A 24,092-nucleotide genomic window follows, 5' to 3' on the forward strand; every position below is an offset into this window, starting at 1 on the left:
TATAACAAAATAGCCAAATTCTATTTCACAATGAGGCCTATAACCCTCACTTTCTAATGAAACAGTTACTCACAGTGGAAACTTCTTATTAAGTAAAAGACAAAACTACATCTCCAAGAAAAGAGTGGTTTGAAAATTAGATAAAGGACCTAAGGAAACAGGCATGTAAATATATTTTTTCCAAGCCTCCTCCAAAATGCTGAAAAGCTAAGAATATGAATATCAGTTTCAATTCAAGGATTCTGCACTGACAGGACTTGTCATCCAGGATTTCCAGGTCTCTGACCACATGAGATCAGCTCACACATGTCCAAGCTCCTGCCCAAGAGTAAGGAGTGAACATTTCCATGCTGCCTGCTAACCCTAGCCAATCCTTCAGTCAATAAGCAAGCCCCACCATGTATAGGTGCTTTAACCCTACTCTTAGTCTGTCTCAAGTGATCCATTGAGGACATGTTTGCCTCAGGCTGCAGTCTTATGTCTGAGCCCTACTGTGTGCACTCCATTCATGTGGTAGGGCTTCTTCTGTTCTTAGTTGATACTCAAGTTCCTCCACCGATCTTAAATTTTGTCCTTAACTCCAGCCTCCTTCTCTGGAACTATATTTCCCTAATCTGTGGGAATCCCTGATTCCTAGGAGCAATAATATGGAAGGGGCTAGATGGTTCCAATTAAAGCAGTATTGATTGCTTCCAGTGCCAGCCCCTGTCAGTATGTTCCGGCACCCCCAGGGGGAAGTCCTTAGCAGAGCTCAACTGTGGCTTCAGGTGTCCATTAAGAGCACAGCAAATTCTCGAATTGTCCCTTAGCTTCCAGCAGCTTCCAGAATCTGTTTCCCCTATTAATCACAGTCTGCACTAAAAATTCGACTGTCAGCAGCTCTCATAGAGGGGAGGAACCTAAATGGCATTGAAGAATGGTGCTGGATTCCAAGGTGGCTCTCTGCACAGCAACCCTTGGGAAGAGCTCTTAGCACTCCATGTACCACCTTACCGTATTACCATAAACTTACTGACCTACAACAACATTCATGTATCACAGAGCTCTGTAGATCAGAAATCCAGGTGGACTAGCCAGATTTTTGGATGGGCCAAAATCAAAATATTGAATGTGATGAACTCATATCTGAAGGCTCACAGTTTGGGTTGTTGGCAGAACTCTCATTTCCTTTTAGCTCCAGGTCTGAGGTCCCCTTCCTTGCTGGCTCCAGCCAGAGTCCATCCTTGGATCCTAGACTGTGCCTGCATTTCTTGGTTCATGGCTCTCACCACCTAGAACCCAGCAATGGCACATTGAGTCCCACTCCTGCCTCAGATCTCTCTGACCTCCTTTTCTGCCATAGGTCATAGGAAGTTCTCTTCCTTAAAGGCTCGCGTGATTACGTCAGGCCCACTTAGCCAATCTCTCTTTTCTAAGGTCAATAATGCCTTGTGTTATGAGTTCAATTGTGTTTCCCCGAGAAAGAAGTCCAAGTCCTATGTTCAAGTCCTACGCCACCCCCCAAATTTTCTGCAATATGACCTTATTTCGAAACAAAGTCTTTAAAGAGGTAATCAAATTAAAATAAAGTTATCGAGTAGACCCTAATCCAGTATGGCTGGTGTTCTTATAGAAGGAAAATTTGGACACAGAGACAGGCACGGAAGGAAAATGATGTCGAGTTGCAGAGAAGACTGCCATGTGAAGGTGGAATCAGAGATTAGACTGAGACGCTGAAAGCCAATGAGGGCCAAGGGTTGCCCGTTGCTACCGGGAGCTAGGGAAGGCAAGGAAGGACTCTTCCCAGGGTGGTGGAGCGAGCATGGCCCGCCAGCACCTTCATGTCAGGTATCTTCTTTCCAGAATGATGAGGCGAAAAATTTCTGTTGTTTTAAGATATCTGGTTTATAATCTTGAAGACCTTTCCAAGTTCTGTCAACTGTACTTACTCTATAGCTCCTTCTTTTCCTTTCTTTTCTTTTCTTTATTTTATTTTGAGAGAGGGGAAGGGTAGAAGAAAGAGAGGGAGAGAAACATCAGTGTGAAAGAGAAACATCAATTGATTGCCCTCTGCCTTCTGCAAGAGCCCTGACAGGGACAGAGCACAGAGCCCACAACCCAGGCATGTTCTCTGACTGGGATTTGAACCAGCAATCTTTCAGTTTGCAGGATGACACCCAGCCAACTAAACCACACTGGCTTGGACGCTATGACTTTTTCAAAGAAACGCAGTGATTCTGTGATCTGAGTTCCCCAGCATCTCCTCCTGGGACCATGCTCCTTTTCCCTCCCAGGGCAAGACAAAAATTTACTGATTTTTTCAAATTATTTTTTGAGACATAATTGATACACAAAGAAGCCACACATATTTAATGTATATATTTGATGAATTTATACATATGCAAACACCTGTGAAACTATCATAACAATCAAGGTCACAGACATACCTGTCATCTCCAAAAGGTTCTTTGTCCCTTTGTTTTTTATCCTTGTGGTAAGAACACTTAACATGAAATCTACCTTTTTAACAAACTTTCAAGGGCACAGTACAGTCTTGTTTACTATAGACACAGTTATACAGCAGATTTCTAGAACTTATCTTCCACAAACTGAAACTTTATGCTCCCATTGAATTCTTCCTTGGCTCAGGATATATTTTTGACTTCCTGAAAGGTACTTTCTTTTGGTCAACTGAACTGTGGCTATTACTCCCTCCTATCAAAGTCCAATTACAGATACAGAAAAGGCTCCAGAATTCTTCCTCAGGGTTCCATCACCAGACATTGGAAAGGCAGCTGTCTAATTCACGTACCAGGAGGAGTTCGGATAGCTCCAAGGTGTCCAGAGCAGCTTCGCAGATAAAGTCCAAATGATGCTTCTGCCTCACGCGAGTGTCACTCATCCACAGCTGGTGCACTGGAGATTACCTTCCCTTACACAGTATTACCAGGCTGCTGCACTTGTGCATGCAATGTTTTAATCAAAGAGGCTTGCTCTTACTGACCCAGCTTGCTTAGAACACAAATGCTACGGTCTGAGCACTGTCCCCCAAGTTCCCAGCCCCTCTGGACTTCTGCCTCGCCTATAAAAGAAGGACGTGCTATTTCCCTGCAGCCACTCGAGTTCCTGGAGTAAAGAGTACAGACTTTTTTTCTGAGGAAACTAGGACTTCCGAGGTCCCTCTTGTTGTCCAGATACTCTGTTATGTCATTTCCCATATGTGCTTCTTTTTACACCTTTCTTAACGCTTAACAACACTGCTCTTTGTTCTTCATAACAGTCTCTGCTAAACATTTTCTCGATAGGGGCCAATGCATCATACTCTCTGAGAGCCACGATATCCATTCATGATCATTAATTGCTGTGGGCTCAGGGCCCAGGGACAGCCTCTGACCCCAAGCCTTTCTCAGTAGACTAGATGGGAAGAGGGCCAGCAGCCTGTGTGGGGCATCAGGCGGGAAAAGCCTGCCAAGTACAACTACTCTATACTGGTGCATGAGCAGATCTTTCCAGAGCTCCAAATGCCAAACACACTGCAGGCAGAAGCAGAAACTGAAGGGGTTACCCAGGGAAGAGGTAATAAGCAACAGTCATGAGACAGAAGAAGTCATGAGCTGGTAGAAGCCACAAGTAATGAAAACCAAATATGTAAAGGTGGTACGAGAGTAGAAGGGATGGAAAAGCAGAGACAAAGAGAAGCTAAAACTCCAGAGTGGTAAAGTAACTGGAAGAAGGAGTGATGGATTCCACTTTTGAGGGTACAAGTGGAAATGTTCTGTAGCCTCCAGAGCTATCATTGTGGCAAGAAAGGTGAGCAAAGAGGCCACATGAGGGGAGTGCAGAGGCAGTTTCCTTAAACTCACTCCCATCACCTAAGGTTATAGAACATTTACTTATTTTTATAATATTGTCCCTGTGTTTAATACCTTGAAATGGGCTCCAGATTTATCATACAGTTTCAACTCAAATGTTAAATTTCAGACACATATATCTGAAATTTGATATTTGAATATATATATATATATATATATATATATATATATATATATATAACTTGTTCTCTTAATAGAAGCACGAATATGATTTCATGTGTAAAGGTCAAGTTATGTCTGAGCAAGCTCAACCTGTTTAACCCAAACTATCTTCCTAATAATACTCTCTAGATAATTAGAAAATATATATGACCAAAAGTTCTGGCAGTCACTTTTTTTCAAACATCCTTCATCAGAAACATAACACACTAACAGAAAACTGCCCCAACAAACACCTCCATCCAATAGCACTAGAAGAGTTAAGAAATAGAAGGTGCCCTCCTGTTCTCCCCCAGTAAGTACTTCCTTGCATCTCCCTCAGTGTAACTGCTATCAGTAACCTAAGACTATCCCATAGTTTTCCCTTTGTGATTTCTTGCCCTTCTTTTTCTGTTCTTGCTCAAAGCACTGATTGTGACATTGAGCTGTCATGTGCATATTTTTATTGTTTCATATTATTCCACTGAATTTATTTAATCTGTTGTGAAGGTCCATCCTGTGTTGGCTATTATCTAATAGCCAAAATAATATAGAAGTTTCTAGTTTCAATTCCTACATGTAAAAAGCTGGGAAGATATCACTCCCATTCTTACATAAGAAAAAGCTGGGCAAACCAAAAATCAATAATGCTTCTTAAAGCCATGCAAAAACTGAGGTTGCAGAGCAAAATACCACCCTAAAATCTGAAGAGAAAGGAACACCCAGAACCTCACGGCCAAGATGCACTTACCTGAAACAGAATCTACTAGTACCGTACACTGGCAGGAACATTTAAATGGTAATATTGACCAGTTGGTGGAGACTGAGTGTGGATTAGCCTGAAAGTAATAAACTTCTTTCCCCAACTCCACACTCCAGGAATCTCACCAGCATCACCAGTAGTTCATAATGAAGATCCCAGAAAGATCCTCTGGCAGTTCCGGCAGGGAGGAGGGAAAGAGCAACTCTTGTGAAATATACCCAGAGCCTTCTCCATGAGGAAGACATCCTCTCCAGAAAAGGACATTACCAGAGCCTTCTCTGGCCTGGGGGAAGGGAATTCATACACACTCCAGCCCCCTCCAGCTTTCCTGTCTCATCTAGATGAGAAAAATAGCCACCAATGTGTCAGAGCTTCATAGACTGAGAATGCTGCAGCCAGGGAAGGGAGTAGGGGTCTGAGGAGGACCAAAGCTATACTCCTGTGAACCCAAGTCACAGGTCCTCTAAAAAGATTTATTCAGAAGATGATGACCTTTCCCCATTCCCACATCTTACTATCACACCAAAAGGCTTTAGAATAATAATGATAGATAACAATGGAAAGATTTGCAAGACAGCTCTTTTTAAGAAGGAGTTATTAGGGAAGCCCAAAGTTGAGAGAGAGGACAAAATCAACAGCATTGCAGGAAATTGAAACCTCAATCACCAATGGCTAAAGCAAACATCAAACACAGTCTAAGGCCTAACTAAGCAGATTAACATAAATTCTCACACTCAGGCCCATTTACCTCAATTCTTATTGGCCAATAGATATGTAGCTTTCTACAGAAAAATTACAGGGCATATCAAAAGGCAAGAAAAATACAATCTAAACATATAAAGCAATCATCAGAACCACATTTAGGTATGACTTAGATCTTGGAAATGATCAGATAGGGAATTTAGAATAACCATATGCTAGGGCTTCTAACAGAAGAAGTAGATATTGCAAAAACAGGTGGGTAATGTAAGCAGAGGGATAGAAGAAACTCTAAGAGAATGACAGGAAATGCTAAAAGTCAAAATTGTGGCAACAAAAATAAAAGATCCTTCACTGGGCTCATCAATGGACTGGACATTGACAGTGAAAAAGAATCAATGAGCTTTAAGATACTTATAGAAAAATTCCCACCTCAAATTTGAAGGGGGGGAAAAGAATTGAAACAAAAGAACAGAGCATGTGGAAACTATGGGATAATATAAAAAGTATAGCACATGCATAATTAATTGGAATATTAGAGGGAGAAGAAAAGAAGAAGCAGAAGAAACATTGGAAATAAATATCCTGGGTTATTCTTGTGTGAGTTTCTGAGTCACAGACCCATGCATTGTTGGGTTTTTTTTTTTAATTATATAACTTTGACTTTGGAAGGTCTGGCCAAACTGTTTCCCAAAGTTTATTGTACCAATTTAAAGTCTCATCAAACATATGCAAGTTCTGATTGGCCCACATCCTCACCAACATCTGTGGTTTTTTTTTCAGTCTTCTGAATGATATCCTTTTCAGTGATTGTGTGATGGTATTCATTGTGATTTTCCTTTACATTTGTCTCATTACCAGTGAGGTTGAACACTGCCCATGTATAGGCTATTTGACATCATTCTGTGAAGAGTTTGTTCAAAACTTTGTCTTCTATTTTATTGTCTGTCTTCAGCTTATTAATTTGTAGGCATTCTTTATAAACTCTGAATGCAAATACATTTTCATTCTACTTCTGGTTGACTCTGACTTTTGATTACAGTTTTGTCCCATTGTCTCTCTGCAAGAGACAGAGGGAGAAAATTGCTATAGCCAAGACCTTAAAAAGTTAAGAAAAATTATGATTCAGAGCACAAAAAAAGTGAGGGATTTGACCCTTGATAGCTGCAGGGACACCCCACCCACAATAAAAGGGGACAAATCAAAGAATTGACTACAGTAGTGTATAGGTTGGTAGTTTTGGATCTGGGAGTTTCTATTTAATTATTTTATTTTAATAGTGAAATGTGAGACAAGGTAATCATCTAATAGTGAGGGAGGAGGGTTCAAGCAAGGGTTTTAAATTGTTTTGAAAAATGAAAAAGACAATATGCAAAGGATGTATGGTATGACAGCATCTTTGGAGCAGAGGACCAAAGGAGGTTAGCTAGGTAAGCACTCCAGAGGGGACTAACGACTGTAGGGAAGTTGTGGGTTTCTGATGCTGAGCCATGGAAACAGTGCTGGGCCAGGTGGGAAGTGAGTGGCTAGCTCCTTCCTAAGTAGATGCATCAACACACATAGCTAATTATACACACGAGAGTATGCAACGCAGCTGTCTTTCAGTCTGACAGAATATATGTATTTGGCAGAACATCTGCTTAAAGCCAGGAATGAAAACCCTGACTAAATCAAGGAACAGAATCCAAAAATCTTGTTAAAGGGCTATGTGTGTTTTCTAGTCCAGGAGTTCATCAATTCCTTACAAAATAAATATTTGCATCATTCAGTTATTTCTTCACATGAGATGACTGGGCTTGTAGTTTTATCTACTGAGTATATTCGTTCTTTTTTTAAAAATTACTTCATTGTTGTTTAAGTACAGTTGTCTGCATTTACCACCCCCCCACTCCACCCCTACCCCAGCCAACCCAAAGTAAGAAAAACCAAGAGAAGACTATTAAAAAGTTTGTCAGAAACTGGAAAAATAATTTTGTCTTCTGCACTTTCAGAGAGCACACTGCAAAACATTCTCATCTGGGAATCAGTAATATGACCAAATCATTTTTGTTTTACTCTTGGTAGACAATAAATACAATGGCAATGATTAAATATAACTGTATGAATTTTTCTCCTTTGCTGACATATGCATGATTTGTCATCTATCACAGTGGCTATTATAATTGTACTGATTTTGTACTCTCTATAATAATTCATTTGGCATAATTTATATGATGTACCCATGCAGAAAAAAATTTGACATAGCCCAAACAAGTACATATAATTTTCTATTATAAGAGTCCATTTAGGGACTGAAATTTCCAATAAAGAATTTTAATCGATCTATAATCCTGAGGTATTGAAACTACAAAGGATCTCTGGGACAATCTAGACCAATCTCCACTCTAACAAATGGGGAGACTGAATCCCAGAAAGGTTAAGTGTTTCAGACAAGGTCACAAAACCAGTTAGAAGTAGAATGGATGCAAAAACCCAGACCTCCTGACTCCAAAAATAGTCTTCAAAATAGTGGTCTGGCAATCAATTTGAAGTTTTAGTAGACCATCCTAAGAAATAACAGATCTTCTAAAAAACATCTTCATGTAAAGTAGAAGGCAACTTTGTAAACAAATAGAATCTTAATGAAATCAGAATGAGATTAATGAAAATTAAGAAGCCAGACTAATGAAGACAGGAAGAAAATATTAAACAAATAGTTAATCTATTAATTATTTTCCCCGCATTTACTGTATGTTGGCTTACTGGGGAATTTTACAATGTATGAGAGCTATATTCAGCTGCCATACCTTTCATTCTAGGTCTTAGAGGCCCTGGAAAGGATCCATAAATACTAAGAAGAAGGTGAAACAAACATAAACATAAATGAGCTACATTAATTTGAGAAAACTTAGACAAGAGTCTGTACCCCAAAAGTGATTCTTAGAACTAGGTGTTCTACAAACGAAGAGGACTTAGGTATCAATATCCAACTTCAGCAATCCACTTTGTGCAAAGCAAAGGAAATTTTGTGCAAGGCAGTTTCCAATAAGGTTGTGTCATTGCCAGAAACACTTTTATATGGGTATAGTTTTGGCACAATTATGCCAAGTATCACCATTCTTCAGGGTAGTGCTGTTAAGGCTAATAGCTGTAAAGTAAATGCTTTCACCACAATAAAAATTCTGTTTAACTTAAATATGAAGAAACATTTTAGATGTGAATTCTAGTTTCCAAATTTAAAAATCCAATGGCAAAAAGTTGTAATAAAAAGAATTAAGCCTATGACCCTATGTATTCAGGCATCAGATTCTACCAGCAGAACAAGCCAACCTACAAGTTTCGGTCTCTTAGTGGCCAGTAAGAATGTCTATAGCTAACTGACTGTGAGGTGAATGAGATATATTCCTAAGAAGTCCAGCAAGACAATTTGAGCATTGTCATGATCTGTCTACATTTTACTCTCAAAGAGTCATGATTCACAACCTACAAAACCAAGACCTGTACTGATATCTGAGATTTTAAAACTGTACATATACTTTATCTCAGGAAAGGAAACCATTAGATCCTGATTCGCTTATATCTTGAAAAACAACATTTTATCTGTGAATATTAGTTTCCTTATTCAGAGATAATAGTCTTGTTTTTTATGGTTTCTTACATAAGAAATAATGTTTTGTAATAGAAAATTAGAGTACATATACATAAAAAGACAATAAAAGTCAATTATAAGTGATGCACAGAGAGAACCAGGCAAAGCCATCCTTTTTCTCTATTCCTAACTATTACATTTGAGTCCTTGCCAGTCTGGCTATAAGTCAAGGGAAAGAGAAGGCATTCCAATTAGAAAGAAAGAAGTAAAAGTTTCTTTGTTCACTGATGACATAATTTTTGCACATGGAAAGTCCTAAGCAATTACAAAATAAGTTATGGGAACTAATAAGTGAATATGATACAGTCACAAGATACAAAGTAAATGTAAAAAAATCAACCACATTTCTGTAGACTACTAACAATAATATTTTATGTTCCAATAAACAACGAAAAACATTAAACAAACTAAATATCATTTAAAATAGTATTAAAAAGTGGAATAATGAGGATAAACATCATGTATACAAGAACTTCACATTGAAAACCACAAAACACTGCTGGGAAAGCAAACACCTAAATAAGTGGAACATATACTATGTCCATGGAGTGACTGATTTAAGATTAAGATGTAGATTCTCCCCTAATTGATTCATAGATTCCATGCAATTTCAGTAAAAATGCCATAAGATGTTTTTGAATTGACTAACTGATCCTTAAAATTACATGAAAATAGAAACTAAAATAGCTGAAGCAATTTTGAATTTGAAGAACAAAGTTTGAATATGTAAATTTTCCGATTTTAAGACATGATATAAAGCTATAATTGTCGACAGTGTGATACATAAAAATAGACATGTAAAAGCAGAAATAGAGAATCCAAATATAGACCCACACATACCTGTTAACTTGGAGGTTTGGGGGAGGCTTTCTTTTGGGAGTGGGTTTTTGATACTTTTTAACAGAGTCACCAAGGTAGTTTGAGGAGAAAATATTGTCTTCTTGCCCTGACCCATGTGGCTCAGTTGGTTGGGCATCGTCCCACAAGGGGAAAGGTCGCCAGTTGGATTCCCAGTGAGGGCACAGGCCTGGGTTGTGGGATGAATCTCTGGTCAGGGTTTCTCCCATCCTTGCCCTATCCTTAAAATTAAGTAAATAAATAAAATCTGTTGTGAAAATTGTCTTTTCAACAAATGGCACTGAACAACTGGATATTAGTATGAAAAAATTAACTTTGACCCTTCCCATGGCATGCAAAAATCAACTCCAAATGGATTATCTACCTTGCTTGCTGTAAATATAAACTTTAAAGCAATAAAACTTCTAGGAAAAAAAAAACATAAGAGCAATTCTTTGGGACCCTGAGAGAGGCAAAGATTTCAAAAATAGAACACACAAAAACAAAACATTTTTAAGGAAGGGAATAATTACACTTCAGAAAAACGTTAAATGTTTGCTTCTCAAAATGAACCCTAAGAAAGTGGAAAGGCCAAGCCAAGATGGGAAAAATCTTTGCACTGTGTACATCTGGCAAAAGACTTGTGTCCATAATATATAAAGGACTCTTACAACTCAATAAAAAGATAAACAACCCAACTAATAAACAAGGTAAGCAAATGATTTGAACAGACACTTCACAGAACAGACATATGTAGGGCTAATAAGTGCACAGAAGGATGTGCATCATTAATCATTGTGGAAATGCTAATTAAAACAACAATGGTGCATCACTATAAACCCACCACAACTGTTACCATGACAAAGACTGACAGTGCCGATTGCTGGCATGAATGTAGAGTCAGTGGAACTCTTCTGCATTACTAATCATGTGGGAGAATATTTTGGTCCAGAAATTGTACTCTTAGATATTTACCAAAGAGAAACGAAAATGTGTTTATAAAAATCTTTGACCTAAATATTTTAGAAGCTTTATTAATAGTAGCCAAAAGATAGAACAACCCAAATGTCCATCAAGAGATAAAAAGATAAACTGGTATATCTATAAAATGGGATACTATTCAGCAATAAAAGAGAATAAATTACTAATATGTACACAAGATGGCCAAATCTCAATATTATTATGCTAAAAAATAAACCAGAGTAAAAGAGTACATACTGATAGAGTCTATTCATGTACAATTTTAGAATATGCAAAACTAACCTAGAGCGACAGAAAAAAAATTAGTGGTTGCATAGGGACAAGGAGTTCAGAGCTTAACTGCAAAAGACTGTGAGCAAGTTTTCTGGGGTGATGGAAAAAGTTTGTGTTTTTATTGTGGTGTTGTTACATGGGTTTACTCATATATAAAAACTTAAAAGCATAGTCAAACTTCCAAACTGACAAGCAAATGAAAAGGCGAGAAATTTTTAACAAGCCAACAAAAGGAGGGACATGGAGAAAAATAAATAACAGATATCATAATAAGAAGGTATAAAATCAGTCTTGACTGGTGTGGCTCAGTGGATTGAGTGCTGGTCTGTGACCCAAAGGGTTGCTGGTTTGATTCTTAGTCCGGGCACATGTGGGGTGGGAGTGTGAGAGGCAACCACACATTGATATTTCTTTCCCTCTCTCTCCTTCCCTTCCCATCTTTCTAAAAATAAATAAAGTCTTTTTTAAAAATTCATCCTTAAAAAAAGAAGGTATAAAATCAAGTATACCACATGAACTGACAAATTTTTAAAGAATATTGTTTCTTCTCTTTTGAGAAGAGAATAAAAAGGTGGAAACAAGTTCTCTTCTAAATCTTTTCTCTATAAAAAGTTTTCCCTGGCTCCCTTCTCTGTCACACATATTGCATTTAAATGATATGATTGTAAAATTTTTACATGAACAGAAAAATAATTACAGTTAATCTGCTATAAGCAAGAGTTCTAGATATAAAAATCAGTATATAAGAATCAATATTATTTCTATGTAATAGATAAATATTTGAAAATTGTATTTACAATAGCATCAAAATATTAAATACCTAGGAATCAATAAATTATGAAACATCAATGAGAGAAATTAAATAAGACCTAAATAAATAAAGGCATATAATCATTTTTGTGAATTGGAAAATACAATACTATAAATACATCGATTCTTCTAAAATTTTTCCATGGATTCAATATTTGTCAATGTATGTGAATTCTACAGCTTTTAGTAGAAGTTGGCAATCTAAACTCCATCTGAAAATGGATAAGATCAAGAACCCATATGGAGAGTAAGGTGAGAGTACATATTCAATTAGATAGACAGCTGCAGTGATTAAAACAGTATGGTATTATTGCAAGAATAAACCAGTAGACCAATACAACTAATTAAAGAGTCCAGAAAGAAATCTACACAAGTTTCATGATTTATGATGCAGATAACACTGTGGAACACTAGGGGAACATGAGAATCTTTCAATAAATGATTCTGGGGCAACTGAATAGCAAATTTGAAATAAATGAAATGAAATCTCTACCTCATATCATATAGAGGAATTAAGTTTAGGTGGATTGAAGATTTAAATGTCAAAAAAAATTTAGACAAAAATGTTTGCATATATCTTTAGGATCTTGAAGTAATTTCAACTGCCTATAAAAATCTTGATGATAGAAAATGAGACTGAGAAATTAGATCACAGTGAAATTAAGAACCTCCATTGAAGGATTCCAATGCAAATAAAGTACATAAGTAAATTTCAGAATTAGGAAAGATATTAGCAACAAAGGGCTCATTCACAGACTGAAGAGCTATATAATTCATTAAAGAGAAAACCCTATAGACTTTATTAGGTACGCCATAAATAAATAAATAAATAAATAAATAGCCAATAAAGTATAAAAACTGTCCAATTTCAACAGTAATCAAGAAAATATAAACCAAGATCATGAATCAATATCACTTTAAACCCACCAGAATGACTGAAATTTAAAAGGTTGATAATATCACTGTGATAATTCACTGACCTGTATATTTATGTTTTATATGCAAAGTGTCCTTCACAATAAAAGTTACTACTAGTTAAAAAATAAATGGAGGCCCTGGCTTGTGTAGCTCAGTGGATTGAGCTCAGGCCTGCAATTCAAACAATCGCAATTCGATTCCCAGTCAGGGCACATGCCTGGGTTACAGGCCAGTTCCCGGCAGGGGACACATGAGAGGCAACCATACATTGATATTTCTCTCCCTCTCTCCTTCCCTTCCCCTCTAAAGATAATTAAATAAATAAATCTTTATAAAAAATAAATGGGAGAAGGATAAACATTAGAAAGTTATTTAAGAGGATAAACAAAAAATATTCTAATGGATGCACAAATGACCAAATAATATTTTTAAAAAGTAAAAGCTTTTTTCAAAAATGTAGTTCAACCAATATTAACTTATTAATTCCCCAATATTAATTTATTAATTCTGTTTGAATGCAATTTCAAACAGAATTCTAATTTTGAGGATTCTGTTGCTTTTCAGAGAAAGAATGAATAGAATTGCTTAAAGTTTTCTAAAAGATAGAATAATTTATAATAGAAAAAATATTAACAAATAAACATTAGGGAGAATATATAATTTACCAGATATTTAAATTTACTACAAAGTCACTGTAATCTCTAGCACTATCACAGAACTAGACAAATATGCTTATGGAACAGAATAGAGTCCAAAAATAAATACAGGAAAGTGACATTAATTCAGTGGGAAACAATTGGTTTATTAATAACTTATATTGGCATAATTGGCTATTTGACTAGAAGAAAACAAGCTAGATCATCTACCTCACACCATGTGCCAAAAATAAACTGCAGATGGATAAAATTTAAATTAAAAATAATTTTGAATTTTTTAAAAATTAAGATATTAAGAAAAATTGTAAGTAGTTGATGTAGAAAAAATTTCTTATGTAAAATATAACTTTCTGAAGCCATAAATAAGAGACATTTGACTTCATGAAGTTAAAACATATGGCAGATTTAGGGAAATGTGCAGTTTATGTAATAAAAAGCTAATTCTAACAAGCAAAAAAGAATGCTTCTAATCTGAAAAAATAAAAGAAAAAATGGACAAAAGCTATAAACAGGAAGCTCACAGAAGGTGAATTCCAACCGGCCAAAAAAAAAAAAAAAGTAGAAAGTACTACTATTTTACTAGTACCTAGAGAAGTGGAAACTAAGAAATCAATAAAGTATAATTATTTTTACCCGTATCAATAAAAATAAGACTTATGACTTTGATGCTAATGAAGATATGGGAAAATGAGTGCTTGCCTATTTTATTGCTGGGACTATGAGTTGTACAAGCTCTTCACAGTAAGCTAATGTTATGAGGGCTGGCGATGGTATAAATTGATCAAGCAATTTCCCTTTAAAAAATCTATCCTGAAGAAACAAAAGCACCAGTGCATGACGACAATACAAGGATGATTACTGACCAATTTTTGTGGCCATAAAAAGAATAAAAAGAAAAATAACTCTGGAAACAAATGTCATCAATACACAAAAGTAAAATAAATTAGGGAATATCAATTCTGAGTATGTGGCTCTTGAGAAAGAAAAGAAAGAAAGAGGGAAAGGGAGAGTTGCTAATTAATGGGTATAAAGTTGCACTAATCAAGATAAAGAAGTTTTACAGGAGTTTTGGTCAAGATGGCAGAGCAGCAGATGCTATGCTCGCCTCCTCCTATGACCACATGAAAATTACGAAAAATTATAGAACAATCAACCTGGATAACCACCTGAAGAGTAGCCAAACAGAGTCCTATAACTAAGAATATAAAGAAGCCACATTAAGATTGGTAGGAAGGGCAAAGATGAGAAATGGGATGGCCCTGCACTCACATGTGGCTATAGAGAATCCAGAGGGGAAGTTACCTGCAGAGTTCCTCCTAAAGAGTAAGGAGTCTCAGCCCCATGCTGAAATCTCCAGCCCAGAACACCAGTGCATATTACACAGGATACCTACTGCATAAGGCCACTTTACCACAACTGGAAGACATAGCAGATCTATCTAATACACAAAAACAAACACAGAGAAGTGGCCAAAATTGGAACACAAAAACCATGTCCCAAATGATAGAACAGGAAAAATCTCCAGGAAAAAAAAATCTTGAATGAAATGGAAGCAAGCAATCTGTCAGAAAAAGAGTTCAAAACTAGTTCTGAACTCTTTCTGAACTAGATGACTTCAGAAGTGAATTTTACCAAATATTTAAAGAAGAATTAAATGTCTATTTTTTATGAACTATTCCAAAAAATTTCAAGAGCAGGGAAGGCTCCCAAACTTATTTTATGAGGCCACCATTGTCTTGATTCCAAAACTACACAAAGACATTACAATAAAAGAAAATAATAGTCTAATATGCCTGATCATCACAGATGCAAAATTTCTCAACAAAATATTAGCAAACTAAATTAAATAATACATTAAAAAGATTATATACCATGATCAAGTGGGATTTATTCTGGGGATGCAAGGTTGGTACAATATCTACAAATCAATTATGGTGATAAACCACAGAAACAAAATGAAGGATAAAAATCATATGATCATATCAATAGATGCAGAAAAGAATTTTGACACAATCCAGCATCCATTTATAATAAAATCTCTCAGCAATGTAGGAATAGAAGGACCATACTTCAATATAATAAAGGCCATGCATGACAAACCCACAGTCAACATCATACTCAACAAAGAAAAGCTAAAAGCACTTTTCTTAAGACCAGGAACAATACAAGTTGTCCACTTTCACCACTTTTATTCAACACTGTATTGAAAGTCCTAGCCACAGCAATACAACAAGAAAAAGAAATAAAGGCATCCAAATTAGAAACAAAGAAGGAAAACTGTTATTATTTGCAGATGACATGATATATATAAAAAAAACTAAAGATTCTACCAAAAGCTACTGAGACTCATAAATAAACTTAGTAAAATAGCAGAAAACAAAATTAATATTTTGTAATTGGTCACATTTTATGCACCAATAATGAGCTATCAGAAACTGAAGTTAAGAAGAAAATTCAATTTATAATTGCATCAAAAAATACATAGAAGAGCATTTAACCAAGGACGTAAGTTCTGTACTTGGAAAATTATAAGACATTGAAGAAAGAAAATAAAAAGATACAAATAAATAGAAGCATATACAGTACTCAAGGAGGTAAAGAATTAACATTATTAAAATGTCCAGACTATCCAAAGCAATCTATTAATGTCCAGACTATCTAAAGTGATCAATGCAATCCTTATTAAAATGACAAAATAGCATTTTTCACAGAACAAGAACGAATCAACTTAAAATTTTTATGGAACTGCAGAAGACCTTGAATAGCCATAGCAATCTTGAGAAAAAGAATAAACTTAGAGGTATCACACTGCCTGATATCAAACTATACCACAAGATTATAGAAACAGCATGGTACTGGCATAAAAACACATAGATCAATGGAACAGAATAGAAAGTCCAGAAAGAAACCCACTTTATGTGGTTAATTAATCGATGGTAAAGGAAGCAAGAACATACAATGGGGTAAAGACAGTCTATTTAATAAATGGTGTCGGAAAAAATAAACGGACACATGCGAAAATGAAATTACACCACCTTTTATACCATGCCCCAAAATAAACTCAAAATAGATTAAATGCTTAAATGTTAGGCCCAAACCCATGAAACTCTTAGGAGAAAACACAGGCAGTAAAATCTCAGACATTTCTCATAGCAATATTTTTCTGGTGTACTATATTTCGCTATGTATAATGCCGCATCACATTTTTGTGCCCATTATACATGGGATTATTATATCCGTGTATGCAATCACCACATCTGTGTACAATATGCACCCTTATTTTTCCCCTCAAACATTTTGGCAAAAAAGTAACTTTACACAGGGCAAAATACAGTATATCCTTGAAAAAAACAAAATAAAAAATAAATGGGACTACATCAAGCTAAAAAGTTTTTGCACAGCAAAGAAAGCCACCAACAAAATGAAAAGACAGCCTATTGAATAGGGAAAATACTTGCCAATGATCCAAATAATGAGGGGTTAATCTCCAAAATGTATAAAGAATTATACAACCCAACACCAAAACCAATCCAACCTAAAAAATGGGCAGAGGACCTGAATAGACATTTATCCAGACAGGTCATACAGAGCAGTGGTCCCCAACCTTTTTGGCATGAGACCAGTTTTGTAGAAAAATATTTTTCTATCTATGAACCAAGCTGAGTGGGGATGGTTTCCAGATGATTCAAGCACATTACATGCAAGCTTACCTCCTGCCCTGTGGCCCAGTTCCTAACAGGCCCAGGCCAGTACCGGTCCGTGGCCCTGACACTGAGCACCAATAGATACATGAAAAAATACTCAATGCCACTAATCATCAGAGAGGTGTAAATTAAAACCACAATGAGATATCACCTCATACCTGTAAGAGTGGCTATCATCAATACATCAGAAAACACAGTTGTTGGCAAGGATATGGAGAAAGGGGAATGTTTTGTGCACTGTTGGTAGGAATTGAAATTGGTGTAGTCACTGTGGAAAACAGTGTGGAGGTTCTTTTAAAATTGTAAATAGAACTACTTTATGATCTATCAGTTCTACTTCTGGGTAGATCCAAAAAAAATCCAAAACACTAATTTGAAAAGATATATGCATCATGATCTACAATAGCCAAAATATGGAAGCAACCTAAGTACCCATCAGTAGACAGGTGGATAAAGATGCTGTAGTACATAAAAATACAATGAAAAATTATTTCATAAAAAAGGGTGAGGTCTTACTGTTTGTGACAACATTGATGTATCTAGAGGCTATTATGCTAAGTGAAATAAATCGGTCTGATTTCACTTATATATGGAATCTAAAAAAAAACCTAAATGAACAGATAAATCACAAACAGACTCACAGATATAGAGATCAAATTTTTATTTTATTTTATTTTATTATTTTTCAAGTACAGTATTCTGTCTCTTACCCCCATCCCAGCCCATCCCCCATGCTCCCCACCTCCCTCCCATTTCCACCCCCCTTAGTTGTTGTCCATGTGTCCTTTATACTAGTTCCCGTAAATCCTTCCCTGAGATATGCAAATTAAAACCACAATGAGATACCACTTTACACCGGTCAGGATGGCTATCATAAACAAAGCAACAAACAACAAATGTTGGAAGGTTGTGGGGAAAAGGGGTCCTGAGTTCACTGTTGGTGGGATTGCAGACTGGTACAACCATTATGGAAAACAGTATGGAATTTTCTCAGAAAACTAAAAATGGACCTGCCTTTTGACCCAGCAATTCCACTGCTAGGATTATATCCTAAGAACCCTAAAACACCAATCCAAAAGAACCTGTGCACCACAATGTTCATAGCAGCACAATTTACGATAGCCAAGAGGTGGAAGCAACCTAGGTGCCCATCAGTGAATGAATGGATCAAAAAATTATGGTACATTTACACAATGGAATTTTATGCAGCAGAAAGAAAGAAGGAGCTTCTACCTTTTGCAACAGCTTGGATGGAACTGGAAAGCATTATGCTGAGTGAAATAAGCCAGGCATTGAAAGACAAATACCATATGATCTCACCTTTAACAGGAAGCTAAACAACAAAACAAACAAGTGAGCAAAATAAAAACAATGACACTGAAATAGAGAACAGGGGGACAGGGACCAGAGGGGAGAGGGGAGGGAATTACAGAGATCAAATTGATCGTTGCCAGAGAAGAAGGGGATTGGGAGTTGGGAGGAAAAGGTGAACAGATTAAGAAATACAAATTGGTGGTTATAGTCTTGGGGCTATAAAGTACAGCATAATGAATATTGTCAATAATATTTTAATAACTGTACGGTGCCAGACCAATACCAGAATTATAAATAGATCACTTTGTGAGTTACATAACTGTCTAACCACTACATTGTACACCTGAAACTAACAATAACACCGAATGTCAGTTGTTATTGAAAAAAATACTTTAAAGTTCTAGAGATCTGCTTTACAACATTGTGCCTAAAGATAACAATATTGAATTGTGCACTTAAAAAGCCAATAAGAGGGTAGATCTCATGTTGTATTCTTATCTCAGTAAAATAATAATTCAAGTGAAGAAAAGAAAGGAGGGAAAAAAGATGCATATTCACTTACAGGGATATCCAAGATGTATGCTAATTTGTATATGCATAAGTATAGTATAAATCTTTATAAAGCAGCAGATAAGATCCTGCATATCTGCATACGTACATTTGAATGGGTACTGAGAATCATGGGACTTCAAGCACCCAACGTGCACACTAGTTTGGAGAACCTGGGAATAGAGGAGATGTAGAAAAATCACTTCTTTAAAATTTTTTTATTTATTTTAATTGTTGTTCAAGCACAGTTTTCTGTCTTTTACTCCCATACCAGTCCACCCCCACCCCATGCTCCCCACCTCCCTCCCATTTCCACCCTCCTTAGTTTTTGTCCATGTGACCTTTATACTTGTTCCTGTAAATCCTTCCCCTTTTTTCCTAAAATTTCCTCCCCTCTCCCCTCTGGTCCCTGTCATAAAAATTACCTTTTTAATACATCTTCACATTTTTTCACCAATTTCAATAAACACATATTTTGTAATTACAGATTCTTACCAAAGTACATTTTCTAGAATACTTGTTGACTTATTGAATGTAGGCATTTCACCTTATTGACCTCGTACATTTTAATATAAACTCTTCCCCTTAACTTCTCTGTCACTCTCTTTCCTAGATTTCTTTTTGACCTCTTTCTATTCCTACTCTAGCTCCCTGACAGTAACTTTTATTCACTAATTCTTAAAATAAATTATTTTTTCCAATTTTTTCTCATAGCCCTTTCTTTCCCATGTGTTTATCGCCTCTAATTCACTTCTTCACTTACTATGGTATTAAACACCCCCTACAAATTCAGAGAAAAATGTAGAAGACAGATATGGAAATAAAAAAGATTAAAATAGGGCAAAATAATTTTTTAATGTAATATACATTGACTTCCTAGAGGGAAGTATGTTTTACAAAAGCACATGTTGAAACACCAAAAAGTAACCAGCCATGTGGGGCCAAGCATTTGGAACAGAACACTGGAGAGAGAGCAGTCAGTGGCTTTGCCAGGTGAACGGGTGAACAGAACAGGTGAAAGGGATATCCTAGAATATCTTTCAACGTTCTTTTCTTTTATAGATTAGATCAGAGTGGGGCAGTTTAAAAAGGTGTTCTTGTTCTCACAGCTACTAATTGATCTTTCCTCTCCACAATTCTACCTTTTTATTAATACAAGTTCATTGACTAAGAAGCAAACAAATATTTGTAGAATTTCTACAAGCCTATACTGAGATCTTTCTGAAGATTTGTACAGTAAGAAATCTGTTAAGTACACTAAGGAAATTTGTGCATTATTTGCTATTAAAAGAAACTCTGAAATAAATTCTTTTTAATGCAAATAAATATCCTTTTGTCAATATCAGGCTTACTGTTTGATAGTATTTTTAAATACTATTGTATTTTTCTGTGAGAAGGAAGTGCTACATTATATTCTTAAACTGTGACAATGAAAAATCAATGCTTTTGTCACAATAGCAAGAGAAATCACAGCTATGTTCCTATGAACTTTATTAGTTACTGAGAAATGGATAACATCTCCATCCCACTCAGTAATGTGTCCAAATGCTTTTACAATAAAGAAAATCTCAAGACTGTTCAATTAGAGAAGATGGTACATTTAACCTAATTTAACTCTCCCTGAGGTTTTATTGATCTCAGTTTGCCTTCTGCTTCTCTGTCTCCTGTTGACTTTTTTTCCTTGAAACTTTAATTTTTCTTCTTACACGTTTTTGTCATCTACAAGACACCATGTGTTTCTAAACATTGGCATTCAGGTCTGAAAAGTTATTACATAAATACTTTGGGACCTTCCTTAAAAGCCTTTGTCAACCTTTCCCAACTACTTTTCCATATTCAGTGATCAGATTTCTAAGCTAACCTTAAATAAAGAAAATATTCCATTATGGTTTAAGAGAAGGCATGAAGTTTGTAAAGAAAGTTAAGTGAAATTATGTCACATTTTGGAAAAGATGTGAAATATCACAGCATATTCTTCTTTCTTCCTATCTTTATCTAAGCTCTCGGATTTCCTTAATTATAATTCAGTTTCAATGATACCCTCACACCAATGCAAATTTTTATTCCAACAAATATTTCAGCGCCCAGTTTGTTACAGGCACTGGAACAGCACAGACCAAGGAGACATGCTTCATCCTCTTGGAGCACACAGTCCTACCTGGGAGAGAAGGAGTCCGATTACTAAATTACAGGCGGTCAGTGCTATGTACCAGAGGCATTATCATGTGATGGAATCTTTTACATTCCTCTTAAAATAAATGCATGGAGTAAAATACGTGAATCATGTATAGATGAGAAATTAGAATCCAAGAAGGAAAGTAACTTGCAGAAGCAAACTTTGCTTAGAAGATTCTTTGGTTCTGGCTGTATCTTTGGTCATTGAAAAACAAAGTACTTTTGAGTTAGGTCCTCCCTCCTTGAATAGCCCCGGTGTTTTGGATTCTGTTTTTCAGTTCCAACCTACTTCTAGCCCTTCCTCTAGGCTCAGACGACCTCACCTAGGGGCTTCTTTGAAATATATATACAAGTACCTAATGTAGTCTTCATCTTCTTTGCCTGTCCCAACGCCTCTTCTTCCCGGCTGTTCTCACCACAGGGTTTCTCCAGTTCTTACACACTGTAATTCTTTATTCTCATATCTAAACAGCCATCTGCTGGCTGGAATTACCTTTAGGTCTGGAATTAGAATCAATCACTGCTTTGGGGGAGTCTTAAAGCACTTTTTGCCCCTCTCACAAACAACTGATGTCAACGTAAGAGATCTCAAACTCAGGGATCTGAAACCTGCCCCCAAATAGAAATGAGCAACTGTAAAAAGGGTCAAAACCTACCAAGTGGGGGCAGAATAGCAGCGTTTTACTGACTAACTTTTCACAGTGTTTTCAAAGGTCAGCAGGGTGATTTTTCCCTTTTCTCCTGATTCAGGGTTATTGTTGCAGTTTGTTTTGTTTTGAATGCCTTCAATAGATTCTTCCCACATCTTAATCTTCCAAAGGGAAAAACAATAGTTTTCTCATCACCCAGATGCCACATTTGGCCACTTCAACCCACACTTAGGGTACCAAGAATTCTGTCTGGGGAATTGAGGGGGGAGCAAAAGGGTTCTGGTGGCGGCATCTGGGTTCAATCAGTCCCAGTCTTCCAGCAGGCACTTGAAAGGAGGAGGCTTTTCAACCTCACGTACTTGAAAGAAAGCCCCACAGCCTCAAAGGAGTGTCAGTGGGAAGCTCCCCTCAACATATTTGCGAAGCTGAAGCTCTGAGGTGGAACCTGGTGCCTACAGGCTTCCTATTGCAGCCTGAGGCAAGAAACACATTAACTTGAGTTCTTTCAGTGGAGGAAGCTGATTCTTTCCTGCTCATTTCAGACTTTGGTCTGGTTGCCTCATGCCTTTTATGAAGCCATAAATATCTTTGGGCAAGGAATTTCTGCATGTTTCCTAAGCAAGGGTTTAAGATTAGATATTATCTATAGGCAAGTTCTCCAGACATGCTTCTCATACAAGATGTACTGTGTTCAAACATCATCTGCTCTATTATCTTGGAACGTGCTTTTCAAATGAAACCTCATATAGTAACTATTCATCATGATAATATTTCTTGTGTAAATGTGTGCCATGGAAATATTATCTCATGAATATCAAGTAATGAATGTGGAAAGATAAAATTACTCAGCCTTTCCTCAGAAAACCTTATCTTGAATAATTTCAACATATCTATAACCTGAAGATTCTTGAGTCCTATGTAGTTGAGATAAAATATAGAATAGTCTTGATCCAAAAGTTTATTGTAAATTATTTAAGGTTCAGTGCATTTCTTCATAGAGACAATGATATAAATGATGCTTAAATGATGGTACCAATCCTCACTAGTACATTTGACTCCATTTGATACTAATGGTACCTTTTTTTAATTTATATTTTTATTGTTGTTCAGTTACAGTTGTCCCCGCTTCCCCCTGCCCCATCCAAGCCCTGCCCCCAAAGACAATCCCCACCCCATCATCCTTGTCTGTGGGTCTTTTGTACAAGTTCCTCTTCTGTCCCATGTTGTCCTCCTCCCCCTCCCCTCTGGTCACTGTCAGTTTGTTCTTTATTTCCATGTCTCTGGTTCTCTTTTTTGAAATATCAGAAACAGAAATTAAAAGGGACAATTTTCATTTATATTAGAGCAACAAGAAAAATATAGTACCTAGTATTAAACTTAACCAAGGAGGTAAAAGACCTGTACTTGGAAAAGTACAGAACACTGAAGAAAGAAATTAAGGAAGATACAAATAAATGGAGCATATACCATGTTCATGGATTGGAAGAATGAACATCATTAAAATGTCCATACTACCCAAAGCAATTTACAGATTCAATGTAATGGTACCATGTTCATTGTAATAAGTCTCCATACATACTAAAAAATCCAAACTACATCACCAAAATCACTGTACTGCATCCTCACACATACCTTTTCTCATCTCACTTCCAGGGCTGCAGGAAGGAAGAGAAGCAAACTAAGGTTTATTTAACAACTGCTAGTTCTACTGATGTTAAATCCTACTTAATGTCCTATCAACAAAACATTCAAAAATCCAATTATTGAAAGTCTGATAGAGCCCATAATTATATAATCAGATGTCCGTACTGCATTCTCTCCAGTTATTGCAGACCTAGAGCATTCCTCTCTGCACCAGGAGACAATACTTGGTGATAGATACAATGATGAATAAGATGGTGTTTCTACTCTCAGTGGAGCTTAAAGCAGAATGGACAAAGCAAATGCCAAAAACTCTTGCATGCCTACAGCCTAAAACTCCTCATAGCAATATTACATTCATCCTGCATCTTCATAAGCAGCACGGGTCTAATAATACTGACCAAGAAGTTTGGAGTCAGATCCTGCTGCACAACACATTATTAAACCAAACTTCCACAACTGTCCTGAGGTTTCACAAAAGAATACATAAAAATCAAAACTCACA

Source organism: Artibeus jamaicensis, unplaced genomic scaffold (assembly GCF_021234435.1).
Source record: "Artibeus jamaicensis isolate MK-2021 breed Jamaican fruit bat unplaced genomic scaffold, CSHL_Jam_final contig_415, whole genome shotgun sequence".
Lineage (NCBI taxonomy): Eukaryota > Metazoa > Chordata > Mammalia > Chiroptera > Phyllostomidae > Artibeus > Artibeus jamaicensis.